At 44.9% G+C, this 18,725-nt stretch overlaps 2 long non-coding RNA genes across 2 annotated transcripts; one reads left to right on the forward strand and one right to left on the reverse strand.

Annotated features, from left to right (window-relative positions):
• Nucleotides 1-5,100: 5,100 nt before the first annotated feature.
• On the reverse strand, nt 5,101-6,638 carry LOC135399491 (uncharacterized). The gene is made up of 3 exons (XR_010424305.1): nt 6,551-6,638; nt 6,141-6,256; nt 5,101-5,598 (listed from the first exon to the last, which is right to left on the reverse strand). It is a non-coding gene; the product is annotated as an uncharacterized LOC135399491 (long non-coding RNA).
• A 357-nt stretch (nt 6,639-6,995) lies between these two features.
• On the forward strand, nt 6,996-8,123 carry LOC135399492 (uncharacterized). Its single transcript, XR_010424306.1, has 3 exons — nt 6,996-7,076; nt 7,552-7,642; nt 8,062-8,123. It is a non-coding gene; the product is annotated as an uncharacterized LOC135399492 (long non-coding RNA).
• The last annotated feature ends 10,602 nt before the right edge of the window (nt 8,124-18,725 follow it).

Below are 18,725 nucleotides of genomic sequence, written 5' to 3' on the forward strand. Positions count from 1 at the left end.
TTTGGCCGCGCAGTCGCCTGCGGGACCATTTTTCCCGCCCACACAAACCAGGGACCATTTTTTCTTACACCCAATTGAATACGAATAAATTAAGCCACTCCTTGAATAACCGTACCGGATACATATGCAACATATGTTGAAACATAAACATGTACGGTATGTATGCGTAAGCAGATAGCTGATATAGCACTTACTTTGTTTTATGCCCTTTATGTGCCGGCCTTACGTATGCAGCTTCGAGACTATTCAAATATATTCAGTTTGGAAGAAACATATATTCGATTCGGGATTCGAACATTGAATTCCATATTTGATTCGGAAATGAAATTCAATATACGATTACTCGCTTCCGTGTTCCAAAAATTCAAATATTCACGAAGTCCAAGTAAAAGGCAAAGTCCGAAGTCGACCAGTACACGCGTTCCAAAAGCAGATATTCCTCAGGTGATATTTTTCCAGGGCACGTTTCTTCAGGGAACATTTTTTCCGGGGACATTTTTTTGGGAACATTTTTTCGTGGACCCGCCCGAGCCTGGGACACTTATGAGATATTGATCTAAGACATTAATCTTACGACATGTTTGTGTGTGAGACTATATACTTCACTCTGTAGGCTGAAAACTAAAAAGGCCGAGAGCTCGGAAGACCGAACTATCGAAAGCCAGAAGCCACCAAGAAATGAAAAATATATATTCGAAAAGTTACATCTGCTACATAAGGTAGTTCCACAACGCTGTGCTCAGGACAGGTATTGGGAATTAATGTGCTAAATGCTTTTTATGCATTTAAAATAACTTTGTATGACCTTGTCCAGCGCATGCCACTTTTTGGCACAATCCCTCGTGTACTGGGGTTGATCTTACAGCTGTGGATAGAGAGAAAGCTTCTTTTGAAAAAGTTATCTTAAAATGTGAATTTCTACGTGGATTCTTTTTCAACGTTTTATTCTTAAATTATTTATTTCGCAGACATCCTCTTGAAATTTCTTATTTTTCGGCCTTTCCATAATCCAGTCTACGACTGTTTGATATTACCTCATTAAAAAAAAAGAAAGAAAGAAAACTGTCTTTCAATTTCAACACATCGGGAGAGCGAATGATAACACCAATCGGTCTCACTGTGCCAAACCTCCCCTAGCCCTACCGTTCTTTTTACGTGCATGCGATGCGAGACGAATATTGTGTAAGTCCATTGGCAGGCTATTTAGCAAAGGTTTCCTGGTCTAATGCCGCATATTCTCCCTATTCTCAAGGCCTTCCCATTATTTTGCAACGACCTACCCAACGTGGATCTCCCCAGACAGGTTTCACGACCTCAATTTGGCGCTTCCGCTGCCGGGGAAACCCCTTCTGGGATAGGGTGCCAGAACAGTGACTGCATTCCGCGGAACGATATGAAGTTCTCTTGTGACCGGCAATGTGGCGCTACTGTACGATGGCAAGACGGGGCAGTTCACGGAGCCGTACATACCTTAAGTTTTTTCAATATTGTGAACAACTGGAGGCATGGACAGACATAACATGGACACGAACATATTCAAGAAAGAATTCCGCGTAAATGCTACTGGTTACATTTCACATATGTGCTACAGTAAACGAGCTACGAGCTTGCAAAAGCGAGAGACCGAACTTATAGTATTTTTGCAGCTTTCGTAAGGTTTTAAAAACTTCTGCAAAAAAAAAATTGCAAATGTCTCCAATGCGAATTGTTTGAAATTCGAAAATCTATCGAACAAGGCCATTTTGGTCCGAATCGGTTCAGTATTAGCTGCAGAAGATCGCATTGTTTCGCCCATAGAGAATACATGGGGCCGCCGGAGGTCGTATCCCCTCTTAAGCGCTGCGGCCTACGATTCTTTGTAACAAGCATCCGTTCTGGAGTGTTAGCGTGTTACGGCGCTAGGGGCAATGAACATAAACGTACAAAGCCAAAAGGGGGACTCGCCGCCGTAACCTACAGCACAACCACAGGATTTCCTCGCTTACTTTTTTTTTGTGGGTGTGCGTGTGTGGTAAGGAGAAAACACCGAAAAGTTTTCACTGTTACTGGCCGTATTACTCCCTAACTTAAAGGAGCTAGGAAAGCACTTTAATCACTAGCATTTTTTTAAACCAAGTGGTTAATAAGCATATTAAAATGCACCATGCGAAGTAATACTATCAACGGGTGCATTAATATCCCAGAATTCGATTTTGAAAATCGCGACCGTGCGCAACGGTGGCAATACCCGGAACGAGCCGTCGAGCCGCTTGCGTCATTTTGACGTGAGAAAGGTGGATCCCCTGATTGGTTTCGAAGAACGTCGTCTGCTATTTTTCACTCGGAACCCCGCTGCAACGGTGGAAGACGTTTCTTTTCGTTTCTTTTGCTTTTTCTTTGGTTTATCAGATACAGTAAACGAAGACTGGTCTACAGACACTGTTCAAGGTTAGACCGTGAGATTGTAGAGGCCTCCTCATTGAACTCCCCGAGCGAAGTCAACCAAAAATCGGTCAACCTCACCCCGCTTGACCTTGCTTTCCCTAAAGCGACCTTCCGGAGTAGGTGGATTGTGAAAATAAACTTCAGGTGCCAGTTGAACGCTGTTCTGTCCGTGTCTGTGTTTTGTATGCTGTTCGTTATCGTGGTGACTGTTTCTTGTTGTGTGGTTGGTGGCAATACGTATAAACACAGTGCGGCACTAAGCGCTGCTTCACTTCACGCCTCGAAATGATTGCTGCATGGCTATGACCACTAATTCCGTCCGCTATGTCATTATATCGATATACGCTATATCACTAATTCGCTATGATCACTAGTGCCCGTCACTTTGACTAGCAACTTTGTTAGCCATTCAGTTAATTCCTTATTCAGCTGGAGGAGTGTTCTTGCCCATACGTTGCCAGATACAATCCAGTGAAATCTATCGCAATATGCAGTCGCCGGCACATCGTGGCATCAGGAGTTGAACATTCATTGCCTGAGTTACACACCAACATAGCCAAGCAGTGTCATAAGACCACCACAATTTATGGTCAACTTACCAACCATCGAGCTAAACGAGAATTGGCCGATGCAGACTACAAATGTGGACGACGCAGACACGCAAGTTTGAGTTCATCCGTGCTCGGCGCCATTTGTTTTGTCACCATATAGTGCATCAGTTTTATCCACCATATAGTGACCGACAACGCCGGTTAAGTTTGCGTCCGACGACATATCAGCGCGCACTGAAACAACACGTGACTAGCGTAAATTTTAGCTGACTATAAAATGCACATGTTGCGCGCGGAAAACTGCCAACGGCAAACTGTGACTAACCCACCCATAATATTGCAAGCACACAACTAACCAACCAACATGCCGCCCTGCTAAGCCAAATGGCTTCTAAATGTGTCTTTCGTTCGCTAAGGCGACTTGAACACATATAGAAAATTCCTGAATTTGAGTGGTTAAATAGTGATGTTATGTTCTTAATCGCGGCATAACATCTTACGAAGCAGCATTTCCCCTTTTCCTTGTTTCCAGAACATGAATTTCGAGAACGGGGGTTTCACGACCATGAATATCGAGGTCCTCCCTTATTCATCCCTTGACAAAGAGAAAGCAGGGTGAAAGAAAACTGAAAGAAAGAAAAGAAAACCAGTCAGCACTGACCCGGATAGAAGCGCGGTCGCCGCTTTCGCACCACTTTTATTACGTCACCAATGACGTTTTTTTCTTTCTCCTGCTCGTTTGACCCGGAGGAGCGAGTCGAGTGGGAACACGAGCGGCGATGTTCAAGTGTCTTTTTTTCTAGGAAAAACATCGCGCACAGAGAAAATTTTCGTGTTAATCATCAAGTTAAGTTACCTGCTTCCACAACGCGTTCGGAACGGAAAATTTTTGAGATGGCTTTCAGAGCTCCTTTAATACTACGTACAGCGCAATCGTTCTGCAATGAACATGGTAAGAGATAGACTTTCTTTTCTATCGGGAATCCTGACCAGTATATGACGCTTTCACTGGTTGGATCTCTTGGCTCGCCTGTCACGTGACCGGTTGGATCTCCTGACTCGATGGATCTCTTGACTGGTTGGATCTCTTGACCGGGTTGGAACTCTTGACGCTTTTGACTAGCCTGTCACGTGACCGGTTGGATCTCTTGACTCGTTGGATCTCGTCACCGGAAGCGGTTTGCAACCTCCTTTCGTCGGACTGAAAAAGATTGCACCGAAAAATTCATCGTGCGCTATCCTGTAGGAGCCCCTTATAGAGCATGATGTTCGGCTATCTTTTCCGACGGGATAGCTCCTCAATATCCCTGTCAATGACCATTAATTTGAGTAAATTAGACACGCTCTTCACATTGGTGGGGTAAAGCAGTGACCTTTACTAAGAAAATTTTCGATTTAAGCTCTCAAAAATTTACATAATTAAACTTACGTTACGCGACATTCACATCAGGAGGCGGCGAAAACTCAGTAAGAACAAATACCGTTGACCGCATGACTCTAGGTGGTTGTGTCTTTTTTATTTTAATTACAATTCATTGACACGTTTTCTGGGACACTCTGTATACAGGGTGTCCCGCAAGCAACAGCAAGCGCACCTCGCTCGGGGACGGTTTTGCGGCTCTCAAATTTTTGTACAAATCTTCTGAAAAAAAAACTGTGATTTCGGTTGGAATAGTGTGCTATGGCCATTGGCTTCCGAATTCACCAAGAAAAACGTTACCTTTGCTTGGCTAATTTTCGAGTTCAATTAGCAAAATTAGCTTAGTTAAGGTGTGACGCGAATGCAAACGGCCGGAATCTGTGGCAAAAGTATGTGTGTGTGTATTCCAAGTAGTTTCATAATTTTCTGAAGTTAAACCTATTTGTAGAAATTTAATGACACTTTCTCACCGGACACCCTGTATAAAACTTACTTAGTAGCTGTGATGTACGATCTTCTCGCTTTGTGCGCCAACAGTTAAGATGTACGTGTAAGAGAAAGATTTTGTCAGTCACGGCTTCTATCACTTTTGATATCGGATAAGCTACTTCCGGGCATTTCTGTTGTTTACAGAGCTATAATACAGAGCGTATAGGGTAACATCTCATTACGGCCCGAGTCTCATTACGGCCGAAGTCTCATTACGGCCGAAAGTCTCATTACGGCCGAAAATCCTTTAATCCCCAAGTGTCTCGTTACGGCCAAAGTCTCAATACGGCCGAAGGTAGTCTCATTACGGCCGAAGATGTCTCATAACGGCCAAAAAGAAAAAAGAAGCATCCACCATAGTAGCTCTGTATATACTGTGTTTTATGCTTCCCAAAATGTGTCCGAGGCGGTGTGCCCCCACGGCTTGTGTCACACACAATGGTTCATGCACACAATATTGCGACAGTGTTTCATGCATCCCTCGTGAAAAATGTTTTTATTGTCATATGTGTCACACGATATTTGTATGTGTTACGCCATTTTCTCTCAGTATTCAAGCAACATCCTACTCGTTGGTTCTGTGAGCAAACTGTGTGTGTGTGTGTGTGTTCTGAAAAGTACTCCACAAGGGAGCCCACTGGGAGCTCCAGGAGTCACATGACCTATGACCATGATCTTCTCCCCCACTAGCTGCCTTCTACAATTTACGTCCACCTGAAATTTACAAAAAAGTACATAAGCCACTGAACAAAATGACATATGCTCTTGTTTGATGATGACTATAAGACATATGCCGTCAAGCAGACTTTTTTTTTCATATATTCAAAACATATTCAAGAATTATGGACAACAATGACAATTACGTCATAATAATGCAGCTGCATAGCCAGGAAACTATTTCAGGAGGTGTTTTATGAGGCTTGACATGGGGTGGAGGAGTCCCCCTCGTCAGTGCTTTATCCAGACCTCCCTAAATTTTTTGCAATTTCGCGATTTCAGCTTCAGATACGTCTTTAATGATATGTTAAGCTGTAATGACGTAACTATTCCAACAATTTTTTCCAACACCCTTCTCGTGCTTGGGATTCTGGATAAACCACTGCCCCTTGTTCATTTTCCTGGGGCACTACATTAGAACTTATGCCACGGCACTGATGTCACAATGTTAAAAGTGTGTGTCACTCTATGCATTTGGAATTCCTCTAAGCTACAATATGTAAATTCAGAATATCCGAAGGGTAAACATCAGATGTTACCTGCAGGCTTCATGCTGAAACGCGTGTACGCAAAATACTTCCGCCGTGGTGGGCGACGACATAAGTGTAATCATACACGCAAGACAATTGCGGGCACATGGAGTAGTGGCAGCAACCTGAAAACGATACATTTTCTTGTTATATATGAGTAATCAAAAATATACATTCTCACATGTTTCGTTTTGTCGTTTGTAGGAAGCGCTAGTAAGGGAACAGCATTTGGTTGGTCACATGCAAGCCACAATGCGAGAGGTGCCGATATTTCGATTACGCGATCAAAAATTAAAAGTCTAGAACCATGCACACTTCCCCATGCAACTACTTCCCCAGCATCGTGAGTCATGACACCACGTATTCACGTATAGTGTAATGTGAAATGATATGCAGGAATGAAAAAGATGCCAACATACCGGTAATCCAATGTCCCGTAAGTTTGATTCGATTTTCTGGCAGCTACCATGAAGAGCAAATGCACGATTCACAAGTTTCGTTTCGCCATTTTCATTGCTGTTAATTTCGCAAGATCCCACGTGACATCCTTTGGATCAGTGAAAAGTGAAAATTACTCGCGTCGTGAACATATATGTTCATCTCAGCGCAAATCACGTTTTGCATGCTATAGCAGGAAGGGGGATCAATACTCTTCCTTTCGTGTTTTGATATCTTGTTGTTTTGCTACTCTCACTTCGGAGTTCGGATGGTGTCTAGCAACGTTGGGTACCTCGTTTCTTGTGTGAGCAAGTGGTTGCTGTTTACGACGTGTTCATATATCGATTTGTAGCGCTGTAATGTGCAAATTAGCGGACTTTATAGCGGCTCTCTATTTTCCGTCGTTGTCTTTCGAGCAGCGCCTGTTGCGGTAAAAATCGAGTTGAATGAATCGCCACAGCGCCAACGTATATCGCGCAGTGTTGACCAAGTCAAGCAGGAATTCTGGTGAGTAATGCTTTCGTAGATTGTCTGTCTTAGTAGTGTGCTGTCCACACATAGTTGGATTCTCATACGAGTAATTTAAATTAATTAAAACAGCCGAAGTGCCTGTAATAGATGTAACTCGGTATTCGTTCGTAGGTTTGCGCCGTTTCTAGTTTGTTGCGCGTTTAGGAACAACAAATTTATTCGAAGACGACAAGATACCGATAATGCATCACCGTACAGCAGCATTTACTCGTATCATTGTGAGCCATATTTAATTTGTTAAAATTCGTCGTCGTATTTCTTCAAAAATAAAAGCGCAAGTCGGCGTACTCTAATTGATCTCCTTGAACTGCTTACGTCGAACGTCTGCAAATGTTGTACTTATGTGCTTTCGCGCACAATACTAGGCATAAAAGCATATCTGATTAGAATAGATACTTCAAGAGGAAGTCATTCAAATACACTGTTATTTATAGCTGGTTTTCCATTCCAGGCATGGTATGTGGCTGCACGGAGGATTCCGAAAAAGAAAAACAACAACATGGCTAATAGGATGTTGCTGCCCAGGGAGTCCTGGCGAAGAGGTGAGCTGTTAAGATCATCATAAGGTTCTGTTGTGAAGTGAGAAATTTTGTAGTAGTGCACGAATGTTAATTCGTGCACTACTTTTATAACAAAGAAACCAGAAATGGAAAGTTATGCATGCATCATTTCATGAATTGTAATGTATTACTATTTGATATTCACATGTTTCCATTAAGGGAATGAACTACTGAACCTATATTCATATCATGGTCATGCTCTGTGTTTACCTGGAAGTCACATTTTTAAGGCTTGTCATTCTTTTGTCTAGATGAAGATTTATGTTAACCTTGTATGAAATAACAGACACGTATCAACACGTGTGCAGCTTGCAGCATATTAAATCCAGCCATGTAGAGACAAATGCTTGTTTTTTTTTTAATATTCTAGCCTATTCATGGTTGCTCTTCGCTTCTTGCAGGTTTACTCATTCCAGAAGCAAGAATTGTATCATTGTAAGGCGAATGGAAATAAACTGACATCGACTGAGATAGGTGTTCTGTCATGGCCAGTGACTGTAGGATGGCTCCAAAAGCGTCACAACAAAGCCAATATTCATCTAGCTCTCTACAAGTAGCTAACTCCACATAGTAGCCTGCTTCACAGCAACATCAACACTACCTTGTGGGAGTACACATTACACAATATGTTGCATTGTGCTGTGGTATGATAACATAACCATTTGTCGCACAATATGTATATATAAATATGATAAGGGCCCTAAGGGCACAGTGCATAGCTTATACCCTGCTGAATATATATCCATACCTGGCTGCGACATTGCATATCAATGCAGGTTACAATACACATTTTCACATTTGGCCGTTATGAGACATCTTCGGCCGTAATGAGACTGCCTTCGGCCGTATTGAGACTTTGGCCGTAATGAGACACTTGGGGATTAAAGGATTATCGGCCGTATTGAGACTTTCGGCCGTATTGAGACATCGGCCGTAATGAGACTTCGGCCGTAATGAGATACAATCGCGTATAGAGCGTTATTCAGGTCAGGTCTAACGTTTCTTTCATAATCATCTTGCATAGGGGACATGGTAATTTCAGAAAAGCATGGATGAGCGTACGAGGACATGCACTTTTATAGCGCTTGCCATGTGAATACGCTTTGGTGCATAAGGAAGACCTTAAAAATGACTTCAGGGAGATCTGAGACTGTTCGACTTGTTGGCTTAGATGTTGACTTTCGCAGTTCAACTCACAAAAACTGCTAACTTTACCCCTTGTTACCTTTGTTTCATGGCAGTGATCAAACTCGAAGGAACAAGTCGATAAGTCCCAGATCTCCCCTGAAGTCATTTTTAAGGTCACCTTACACACTAGGCCTCACACGGCAAGCAGTATAAATGTGCCTGTCCTCGTACGCTCGCCCATGTTTCTCTGAAATAACCATCCCCCGTATGAATGATGACTATCACAGAACCTGACCTGAATGACCCAGTATCATAACCTTGTACACAACAGAAATGCCCGGAAATAGCCTACGCGATATGAAAAGTGATAGCACCCGTAACTGACAAAATTTTTCTCTTATACGTACGTCTCATCTGTTGGCCAAACAAAGCGAAAAGATCGTACCTCACAGCTACTAAGTTTTATATATGGTCAAGAGGAGTGGACAGCTAAAAGGTTCTCTTCCGAATACTGGAATGAGTTAACACACACATCCAAAAGAAAAATGAAAGAAACAATGGCACATCCACGGAACCTACTGGTGAAAGCATTATCCGCTTGTGTTCGGTGCATTCAGTACTTGATCACTGTTCATGTCGTGATTACCCTACCCATGTCAAGGACCCGACTGACGGATGTCGTATGCCACACGGTCAAAAATCAACCATATGGTACCATACAGCCTGAATGGACCCCTATGTCCATGTCTTTACTTATCTCTCACTTAGCACCACCTCGAGCTGGCGAAAAGTTTCGTTAGAGCGCAAGATGGCCAGCTTGATGAGCGCTCACAGCACAACGGTCGGGTCTCGAAGGAGGCAAACACGTGTTTCCAACCGTTATTTGCTCTTCAGTAATGCGACTGCCTAGTGTTTTCTTTCCGCCTAGTGTTTTGCTAGCGACCCGCTCAGTTGTTCATTCGGTACGATGCGCCGCAGTGCGGATACAAGTTTGCGAAGTTACCTTCAATTAAAAAATTATTCGAGTTTAACAAAAAGTACCTCTGAGAATTTTTTGCTACGTCTTGCTAGGAAGACGGTGCATCGAATGACACCTTGATGACGGTTCTATCCCGACCTCCTCGCACTGATTTTTTCTTTCAAAAATGTGCATTTGGTCGAATTTTTACAACTTCCCGATTTTTTACTGCGGCTTACGTTGCACCGGCGGTGTTGGATTTTTTTGTGTTCAAAGTACAACACCAGGGTTATACGAAAAAAGAAATTGAGGAAGAAATTCTAAAATTCTATATTGCAAAAAAATTTGGTAAACTTGCACAAACTTTGCAAATTTCGTGCACGTCACACGCGTCGAGCCCGTCGAGTGCGATGGTGAAAATTGCTTACATACGGTAAAATGAACTCTCCCATATCAAATAAGAGCTTTTTGACATGCTCCGTGCCTTACCTGCGCCGTAATACCTGTTTAAAATGACATAGGTTCTCGCCGAGCACTGCATCTTTGAGGGGCTCTGCACACTGCACATTTCAATTTCGTTAGAAAAGACCAATGTTCTGTTGCTTTCGGAGTCATAAGGAACCACCAAAAAAAAAATTCACATAAAATTCTAGAGGGGTTGAGCCGCACCTCTGGATCACTTGGCGTGGAATGGCCCAGTTCCTTTAAAAGGTGAGGATCCTTCAATATGGGAGCATCGCGTGGACATTCTAACATTAGTCAGTTGTCCATCTTTGGAGCAGTACCATTATCAGTGCTGCCATTCACTACACGAATCCTACATGTAATCTGACCCGGCTTTTCTGTTATAGAATTGGCTCCTCTTGTAGCTTTCTCGAACGTGGTAAATTTTTTTCGCAGAGTATAGGCTGACATCACGCATTTGAACCTTCTGCATAACACTGGCGTCTGTAGTCTTTCGATGTGGATCACTTTATACGTTGATGTTAGGAGATGAGGCGGGCCAAGGAGTACGAACCCACCTGGGGCGAGATCATTGAAGGACAGGGGACGATTGGTGACCCTATCGCCTGTGGTTGTCTTTATGTCATGCTTCCACATATTACTGTAGAGGTGAGCGCGGTTGAGATTGACGTATCCGCGCATGTCAGTTCCACATCCGCGACCGCGCTCGCATCAATAGGTATATCCGCACATCCGCGGTTGGATTTGTAAAGAAAAAAAAATCTCCAGGAGGAAAATGTGTATGTTATAAACTTTATTTTGCTTTTCAGCATACCAAAGTTTTCGGTAATGCTGTGTTATCCGCAGTTGTCCAGCAGTTAAAAGCACAGCAATGCAAGCGACGACAGAGACGCTAATGCTTATTTGTGGATAAAACGCCCGCGAATTTCGAAACGTTATATCGTTATAGTCCTGTCCGCAAACAAGGATGTCGCACGGATATCCCCGCGGATCCGTGGATATAACCGTGTCCGTGCACACTGCTAGATATTGCCGCGTTGATTGATGCCATAGTACCTCTTCTTTTTTTTCTTTCGTAATAAACATATCCCCCCCATAGTACCTCCCCATAGTACCTCCTTTGCCGAAACGACAGAGGAACTCCTACCCTGCATGTCTCAAACGTTGCTCTTCTTGTTATTGTGCGTATACTTTCACGTCTTGAGTACCGAATTTACATTATAAAATACGAGAAAAATCATCATGTTCATATATTATGATAGCTTTGGCGCAGCATGAACTCCGTTGTTCCACCATCAAAGTGCAAATCAATCAATATAACCTTTCCAGCTCCCCCCAGTATCACATTCTGCCGATCACGTAACATTCGTAACTTACTAGTTTCATCCCGTCTATCCCGACCAAGTCCTGGTTGTTCCCCTTGTGGTAACAAACGCTGCCAAACATGTCATTTCATTAGCCCATGTACATTTATCACGAACACCTCAAATTATTTTACTTTTGAAATCCGGCAGGGGTTGCACTGCAACTCTTTTAACATATGTTACCTTATTATGTGCACTAAATGCTGTATTCAGTATATCGGAGAAACCTGGAGCACCACGAGGCAAACGTTTTACGGCCATAAATCCGATATTGTTAATAACCATACTACACTCGTTTCTACACATTTTAAATTCCTTGGACAGGCTTTGGATACAGAGTTCGAATCGTTATCCTTGAATCGGGCTATAACAGTGACATGGAGCGCAAAAATCGCGAGTCCTTTTTAATCGCAAAATTCCCGTCTCTGAAGCCGCACGGTTTGAACATCTACGCAGGCCCACTACAACTATTTAACCCGTAAATATCATTTCTCGCATCAAATAAAATAAAATTATGATAAACACGCAATACACGCAAACTGTAAAACAACTCTCAATTTTCCTTTCCATATTATCTTCGTTTGTCTACTGGTCACCTTTGTACTCCGCACTTGTGTCCTCATTCCGTCGCCATAACCCCCTTTTTATCCTTAATTCCTGGAACTTCACCTACATGAGTTCTCGTTTCCTGTGTAAGCCTTTGGACTCGCGTGATGTTGCGCTTCTGATACCCCTTCGTTTGTATTTATGTTCTTTTCATTTGTACCTGTACTATTTTCATCCTTTCCATCACCCTGTTACCCTCTCACCCCAAAACTCCCCCGTCAACTGCATATATGTTCCTGTACCATGTTCGTATTTTTTGGGAACTGGTTCACTCGTCACAACCCCACTAGTCACCGGATGACTCATCACAAGATAATTGGTCACACCGGCCCTCTGGTACGAGGTCCTTTTGTCACCAGAACACTTGTCAAGGGGGGCAGTTCGTTACCGGAACACTGGTTGCAAGGTTGACCCCATTCCAAAGGGAATGCGTTTCACCGTGTTTTACCAAAAAGATTAGTCCAGTGTCCGACCCGCACTTTCGCGAACCCGGATTCCGAAGACCACTGACCATACAAATTTCACATCTTTGCTAAGGGCACGGAGAGCATGGAAGTGACGAAAACTCAGCGTGGGGCTCCGTTGCTGGGGCGCGGACAAAAGTTCAGAGGCTGACCAAGGTTAGGTCAGGAGAGCCTTTTACGTATTTCACACGTTGGGGAGTGGGTCAGTTCATGTAGAATATGCACCTGTCGAGACTGACCAAGGTTAGGTCAGGAGAGCCTTTTACGTATTTCACACGTTGGGGAGTGGGTCAGTTCATGTAGAATATGCACCCGTCGAGTCTGACCAAGGTTAGGTCAGGAGAGCCTTTTACGTATTTCACACGTTGGGGAGTGGGTCAGTTCATGTAGAATATGCACCTGTCGAGACTGACCAATGTTAGGTCAGGAGAGCCTTTTACGTATTTCACACGTTGGGGAGTGGGTCAGTTCATGTAGAATATGCACCCGTCGAGACTGACCAAGGTTAGGTCAGGAGAGCCTTTTACGTATTTCACACGTTGGGGAGTGGGTCAGTTCATGTAGAATATGCACACGTCGAGACTGACCAAGGTTAGGTCAGGAGAGCCTTTTACGTATTTCACGCGTTGGGGAGTGGGTCAGTTCATGTAGAATATGCACCCGTCGAGTCTGACCAAGGTTAGGTCAGGAGAGCCTTTTACGTATTTCACACGTTGGGGAGTGGGTCAGTTCATGTAGAATATGCACCTGTCGAGACTGACCAAGGTTAGGTCAGGAGAGCCTTTTACGTATTTCACACGTTGGGGAGTGGGTCAGTTCATGTAGAATATGCACACGTCGAAACTGACCAATGTTAGGTCAGGAGAGCCTTTTACGTATTTCACAGGTTGGGGAGTGGGTCAGTTCATGTAGAATATGCACCCGTCGAGACTGACCAAGGTTAGGTCAGGAGAGCCTTTTACGTATTTCACACGTTGGGGAGTGGGTCAGTTCATGTAGAATATGCACACGTCGAGACTGACCAAGGTTAGGTCAGGAGAGCCTTTTACGTATTTCACGCGTTGGGGAGTGGGTCAGTTCATGTAGAATATGCACACGTCGAGACTGACCAAGGTTAGGTCAGGAGAGCCTTTTACGTATTTCACGCGTTGGGGAGTGGGTCAGTTCATGTAGAATATGCACCCGTCGAGTCTGACCAAGGTTAGGTCAGGAGAGCCTTTTACGTATTTCACACGTTGGGGAGTGGGTCAGTTCATGTAGAATATGCACCCGTCGAGACTGACCAAGGTTAGGTCAGGAGAGCCTTTTACGTATTTCACACGTTGGGGAGTGGGTCAGTTCATGTAGAATATGCACCCGTCGAGACTGACCAAGGTTAGGTCAGGAGAGCCTTTTACGTATTTCACACGTTGGGGAGTGGGTCAGTTCATGTAGAATATGCACCCGTCGAGTCTGACCAAGGTTAGGTCAGGAGAGCCTTTTACGTATTTCACACGTTGGGGAGTGGGTCAGTTCATGTAGAATATGCACACGTCGAGACTGACCAAGGTTAGGTCAGGAGAGCCTTTTACGTATTTCACACGTTGGGGAGTGGGTCAGTTCATGTAGAATATGCACCCGTCGAGTCTGACCAAGGTTAGGTCAGGAGAGCCTTTTACGTATTTCACACGTTGGGGAGTGGGTCAGTTCATGTAGAATATGCACCTGTCGAGACTGACCAATGTTAGGTCAGGAGAGCCTTTTACGTATTTCACACGTTGGGGAGTGGGTCAGTTCATGTAGAATATGCACCCGTCGAGACTGACCAAGGTTAGGTCAGGAGAGCCTTTTACGTATTTCACACGTTGGGGAGTGGGTCAGTTCATGTAGAATATGCACACGTCGAGACTGACCAAGGTTAGGTCAGGAGAGCCTTTTACGTATTTCACGCGTTGGGGAGTGGGTCAGTTCATGTAGAATATGCACCCGTCGAGTCTGACCAAGGTTAGGTCAGGAGAGCCTTTTACGTATTTCACACGTTGGGGAGTGGGTCAGTTCATGTAGAATATGCACCTGTCGAGACTGACCAAGGTTAGGTCAGGAGAGCCTTTTACGTATTTCACACGTTGGGGAGTGGGTCAGTTCATGTAGAATATGCACACGTCGAAACTGACCAATGTTAGGTCAGGAGAGCCTTTTACGTATTTCACAGGTTGGGGAGTGGGTCAGTTCATGTAGAATATGCACCCGTCGAGACTGACCAAGGTTAGGTCAGGAGAGCCTTTTACGTATTTCACACGTTGGGGAGTGGGTCAGTTCATGTAGAATATGCACACGTCGAGACTGACCAAGGTTAGGTCAGGAGAGCCTTTTACGTATTTCACGCGTTGGGGAGTGGGTCAGTTCATGTAGAATATGCACCCGTCGAGTCTGACCAAGGTTAGGTCAGGAGAGCCTTTTACGTATTTCACACGTTGGGGAGTGGGTCAGTTCATGTAGAATATGCACCCGTCGAGACTGACCAAGGTTAGGTCAGGAGAGCCTTTTACGTATTTCACACGTTGGGGAGTGGGTCAGTTCATGTAGAATATGCACCCGTCGAGACTGACCAAGGTTAGGTCAGGAGAGCCTTTTACGTATTTCACACGTTGGGGAGTGGGTCAGTTCATGTAGAATATGCACCCGTCGAGTCTGACCAAGGTTAGGTCAGGAGAGCCTTTTACGTATTTCACACGTTGGGGAGTGGGTCAGTTCATGTAGAATATGCACACGTCGAGACTGACCAAGGTTAGGTCAGGAGAGCCTTTTACGTATTTCACACGTTGGGGAGTGGGTCAGTTCATGTAGAATATGCACCCGTCGAGTCTGACCAAGGTTAGGTCAGGAGAGCCTTTTACGTATTTCACACGTTGGGGAGTGGGTCAGTTCATGTAGAATATGCACCCGTCGAGACTGACCAAGGTTAGGTCAGGAGAGCCTTTTACGTATTTCACACGTTGGGGAGTGGGTCAGTTCATGTAGAATATGCACACGTCGAGTCTGACCAAGGTTAGGTCAGGAGAGCCTTTTACGTATTTCACACGTTGGGGAGTGGGTCAGTTCATGTAGAATATGCACCCGTCGAGTCTGACCAAGGTTAGGTCAGGAGAGCCTTTTACGTATTTCACACGTTGGGGAGTGGGTCAGTTCATGTAGAATATGCACCTGTCGAGACTGACCAAGGTTAGGTCAGGAGAGCCTTTTACGTATTTCACACGTTGGGGAGTGGGTCAGTTCATGTAGAATATGCACCCGTCGAGTCTGACCAAGGTTAGGTCAGGAGAGCCTTTTACGTATTTCACACGTTGGGGAGTGGGTCAGTTCATGTAGAATATGCACACGTCGACACTGACCAATGTTAGGTCAGGAGAGCCTTTTACGTATTTCACACGTTGGGGAGTGGGTCAGTTCATGTAGAATATGCACCCGTCGAGACTGACCAAGGTTAGGTCAGGAGAGCCTTTTACGTATTTCACACGTTGGGGAGTGGGTCAGTTCATGTAGAATATGCACACGTCGAGACTGACCAAGGTTAGGTCAGGAGAGCCTTTTACGTATTTCACACGTTGGGGAGTGGGTCAGTTCATGTAGAATATGCACACGTCGAGTCTGACCAAGGTTAGGTCAGGAGAGCCTTTTACGTATTTCACACGTTGGGGAGTGGGTCAGTTCATGTAGAATATGCACCCGTCGAGTCTGACCAAGGTTAGGTCAGGAGAGCCTTTTACGTATTTCACACGTTGGGGAGTGGGTCAGTTCATGTAGAATATGCACCCGTCGAGACTGACCAAGGTTAGGTCAGGAGAGCCTTTTACGTATTTCACACGTTGGGGAGTGGGTCAGTTCATGTAGAATATGCACCCGTCGAGTCTGACCAAGGTTAGGTCAGGAGAGCCTTTTACGTATTTCACACGTTGGGGAGTGGGTCAGTTCATGTAGAATATGCACACGTCGAGACTGACCAAGGTTAGGTCAGGAGAGCCTTTTACGTATTTCACACGTTGGGGAGTGGGTCAGTTCATGTAGAATATGCACCCGTCGAGTCTGACCAAGGTTAGGTCAGGAGAGCCTTTTACGTATTTCACACGTTGGGGAGTGGGTCAGTTCATGTAGAATATGCACCCATCGAGTCTGACCAAGGTTAGGTCAGGAGAGCCTTTTACGTATTTCACACGTTGGGGAGTGGGTCAGTTCATGTAGAATATGCACACGTCGAGACTGACCAAGGTTAGGTCAGGAGAGCCTTTTACGTATTTCACACGTTGGGGAGTGGGTCAGTTCATGTAGAATATGCACACGTCGAGACTGACCAAGGTTAGGTCAGGAGAGCCTTTTACGTATTTCACACGTTGGGGAGTGGGTCAGTTCATGTAGAATATGCACCCGTCGAGTCTGACCAAGGTTAGGTCAGGAGAGCCTTTTACGTATTTCACACGTTGGGGAGTGGGTCAGTTCATGTAGAATATGCACACGTCGAGACTGACCAAGGTTAGGTCAGGAGAGCCTTTTACGTATTTCACACGTTGGGGAGTGGGTCAGTTCATGTAGAATATGCACCCGTCGAGACTGACCAAGGTTAGGTCAGGAGAGCCTTTTACGTATTTCACACGTTGGGGAGTGGGTCAGTTCATGTAGAATATGCACACGTCGAGACTGACCAAGGTTAGGTCAGGAGAGCCTTTTACGTATTTCACACGTTGGGGAGTGGGTCAGTTCATGTAGAATATGCACACGTCGAGTCTGACCAAGGTTAGGTCAGGAGAGCCTTTTACGTATTTCACACGTTGGGGAGTGGGTCAGTTCATGTAGAATATGCACCCGTCGAGTCTGACCAAGGTTAGGTCAGGAGAGCCTTTTACGTATTTCACACGTTGGGGAGTGGGTCAGTTCATGTAGAATATGCACCCGTCGAGACTGACCAAGGTTAGGTCAGGAGAGCCTTTTACGTATTTCACACGTTGGGGAGTGGGTCAGTTCATGTAGAATATGCACCCGTCGAGTCTGACCAAGGTTAGGTCAGGAGAGCCTTTTACGTATTTCACACGTTGGGGAGTGGGTCAGTTCATGTAGAATATGCACACGTCGAGACTGACCAAGGTTAGGTCAGGAGAGCCTTTTACGTATTTCACACGTTGGGGAGTGGGTCAGTTCATGTAGAATATGCACCCGTCGAGTCTGACCAAGGTTAGGTCAGGAGAGCCTTTTACGTATTTCACACGTTGGGGAGTGGGTCAGTTCATGTAGAATATGCACCCATCGAGTCTGACCAAGGTTAGGTCAGGAGAGCCTTTTACGTATTTCACACGTTGGGGAGTGGGTCAGTTCATGTAGAATATGCACACGTCGAGACTGACCAAGGTTAGGTCAGGAGAGCCTTTTACGTATTTCACACGTTGGGGAGTGGGTCAGTTCATGTAGAATATGCACACGTCGAGACTGACCAAGGTTAGGTCAGGAGAGCCTTTTACGTATTTCACACGTTGGGGAGTGGGTCAGTTCATGTAGAATATGCACCCGTCGAGTCTGACCAAGGTTAGGTCAGGAGAGCCTTTTACGTATTTCACACGTTGGGGAGTGGGTCAGTTCATGTAGAATATGCACACGTCGAGACTGACCAAGGTTAGGTCAGGAGAGCCTTTTACGTATTTCACACGTTGGGGAGTGGGTCAGTTCATGTAGAATATGCACACGTCGAGACTGACCAAGGTTAGGTCAGGAGAGCCTTTTACGTATTTCACACGTTGGGGAGTGGGTCAGTTCATGTAGAATATGCACACGTCGAGACTGACCAAGGTTAGGTCAGCGTTAGGTCGCTTGGTTCCGATAGGCACGATAACTTTATCAACGGTATACAAAAACTCACTAAGGAACAGCCACAAGACCGCAGGAGACCCTTCGGTGTTCCCTCTCCTCCTCTACACCCTTAAAATGACCTTCACCACACAGCACGATCCTCCCGGATGACAACATTCTTTCCTTGGATTTGATAAGTATGGGAGGCGTATGCCTTTCTTTTTTATTTTTTAGTACCAATGATGCCGTAGATAAGGACAAAAAGAAAG

The sequence above is a fragment of the Ornithodoros turicata genome, chromosome 7 (assembly GCF_037126465.1).
Source record: "Ornithodoros turicata isolate Travis chromosome 7, ASM3712646v1, whole genome shotgun sequence".
Lineage (NCBI taxonomy): Eukaryota > Metazoa > Arthropoda > Arachnida > Ixodida > Argasidae > Ornithodoros > Ornithodoros turicata.